A 2762-nucleotide genomic window follows, 5' to 3' on the forward strand; every position below is an offset into this window, starting at 1 on the left:
ATAAATTTCACAAATAAAGGACCATTACTACTGTGTGCTGATGGGCTATGCACTGAGGGAAATAAAAAATAGCACATGCACAATCAATTAATGTAGAAATCAATGTATTAGGGCTTCAGAGAACAAACAGACTGCACCCCATATTGCAGTGTTTCTCAACCTTTTTTTCCCCATCATTACCCCTTTAAGGAGCTTTCAGACTTTTTCCCCCTATTTATTCCCTCCTCCCATAAAATGTTGATACTGTGGATATATTGCACATCTTGTTATACACTGGTCCTTTGGAGAGCCATGAAGCATTGTAATGTCTAAGTTTTCCCTCTTCCCATGCCCTCCAAAAACAAATGTTTGCTCTCGTTAGAAATTTACACGATAGCCTTCCCACCGTGTCCCGTGGCTGGGCCCGGGGAGCTGCGAAGCTGATGGAGCGGTGTTGCCCAGCAGCCCCGCGGCCTCGCTCGGGTAGGCTCCATCCCATCGCTGCTGTGGTCACTGGGTGGCTGAGGGGCCACGACACTGGTTGCCTACGGCGTGAGTGGAAGTGGATGTACACCCCTGTGGTAAAGATGGAGGGACTTCTGTCCATATTTGGGGACTGAGACCGCAGCACTGGGGAGGTAGTCCACTCGCAGAATGTTATGGCTGCACCTTCAATTGCCAATACTGTAAAAAGTTACCTCAGTCCAGTTGGCTTGGATAAAATGTTGGTAGATGATGTTGGTGATGTAACCATTACTAATGATGGTGCAGCCATCCTGAAGTTACTGGAGATAGAACAATCCTGCAGCTAAAGTTCTTTGTGAGCTCGTTGACCTGCAAGACAAAGAAGTTGGAGATGGAACTACCTCAGTGGGAAGCCTTGTGTTATATCCGTTAAAACCTTATTATTAACAGATGAAACTGGGAAGAGATTGCCTGATTAAAGCCACCGAGAGAGATATGAATGTCTTCCAAAATCATTTTTAATAAATGGTGGTTTCTTTTATAGATGCTGTATTTGTTATTATATACACAGATATTAAGAGGCTAGCCTCACTATCCAGTCAATTCTGTTAATATTCTGAAAGCCCATGGGAGAAGTCAGGTGGAGAGTATGCTGATCAGTGGCTATGCACTCAGCTGTGTAGTGGGATCACAGGGCATGCCCAAAAGAATTATTCATGCATGAATTGCCTGCCTTGACTTTAGCATGTAAAAAACAAAAATAAATCTTTGTGATGTGGTCTGGCTTTTATCCCCACCAAAATCTCATCTTGAATTGTAATCCGAATTGTAATTCCCACATATTGGGGGAAGGACCCCATGCTGTTCTTGTGATAGTGAGTGAGTTCTCACAAGATCTGATGATTTTATAAGGGGCTGTTTCCCCCTTTCACTCTGCACTTCTTTCTGCCACCATATGAAGAAGGACATGTTTCCTTCCTCTTGGGCCAGGATTGTAAGTTCCTGAGGCCTCCCATGTCCTGTAAAACCGTGAGTCAATTAAACTTATTTTCTTTATAAATTACCCAATCTATGCAGTTTTTTATAATAGTGTGAGAATGGACTAATACTCTTGGTGTACACATGGTCATTACAGACCATGAAAAACTGGACCAAATTAGACAGAATCAGATATTATCAAGGAGAAAATTCAGCAGATCCTGGAAACTGATGCCAATATTATTCTAAGCAGTGGTGGAATTGATGATGTGTGTCAAAGTATTTTGTAGAGGCTGGTGTTATAGCAATTAGGAGAGATTTAAAAAGGGACCTTATATGCATTGCTAAAGCTTCTGGAGGGACTACTCTGTCAACCCTGGCCAATTTGAAGGGTGAAGAAACTTTTTAAGCTGTAATGTTGGGACAGGTGGAGAAGTGGTACAGGAGACAATTTGTGACGATGAGAGCTGATCTTAATCAAAACCAGTAAGACTTGTGCATCTGCATCAGTTGTCTTACATGGGGCAAATGACTTAATGTGTGATGAGATGGAACACTCTCTACGTGATGCTCTTTGCATAGTGAAGAAAGTTTTGGAGTCAAAATCTGTGATGCCAGCTGGGGTTGCTGTTGAAGCAGCCTTTTCCATATACCCTGAAAACTATGCAACCAGCATGAGTTCTTGAGAACAGCTTGCTATTGCAGAATTTGCAAGACTTCTTGTTATTGCTAATACACTGGCAGTTAATGCTGCCCAGAACTCCACAGATCTGCTTGCAAAGTTAAGAGCTTTTTGTAATTAGGCTCAGGTTAACCCAGAACGTAAAAATCTAAAATGGATTGGTCTTGATTTGAGCAATGGTAAACCTGGACACAACAAACAAGCAGAAGTGTTTGAACCAACCATAGCTAAAGTTAAAAGTTTGAAATTTGCAACAGAAGCGGCAATTACCATTCTTCAAATTGATGATCTTATAAAATTATACTCAGAGAGTAAATATGTTAAACATGGAGGTTATGAAGATGCTGTTCATAACTGGGGCCCTTGATGTCCTGAAGCCCTTGATTACTTATCTGATACCTCTTTTATTTATAACAATGTTAGATGCAATTGTCTTGTACCTTGAGTTGAGTATTATACATTAAAGTATAGCAAGCTGTCAAAAAAAAAATTACACTATAGTGGTGTCTCGTCCAGATATTCTTCACTGATTGTTTCCCTGTCCCTAGCTGCTCTGAGAACTGTTTTAGGAGAATTCTGTAGAGGATTGCCTTAGGTCAAAAGAAACTATCCCAGTTGAAGGGTTTATAGCCTAGGCTCCCACCAAAGCCAGTGGCCC

The 2762-nt window shown here is 41.5% G+C and overlaps 1 pseudogene; it reads left to right on the forward strand.

Moving 5' to 3' along the window:
* Nucleotides 1-344: 344 nt before the first annotated feature.
* LOC101027733 (T-complex protein 1 subunit alpha pseudogene) lies at nt 345-2471 on the forward strand (annotated as a pseudogene).
* The last annotated feature ends 291 nt before the right edge of the window (nt 2472-2762 follow it).

Source organism: Saimiri boliviensis, chromosome 1 (assembly GCF_048565385.1).
Source record: "Saimiri boliviensis isolate mSaiBol1 chromosome 1, mSaiBol1.pri, whole genome shotgun sequence".
Taxonomy (NCBI): domain Eukaryota; kingdom Metazoa; phylum Chordata; class Mammalia; order Primates; family Cebidae; genus Saimiri; species Saimiri boliviensis.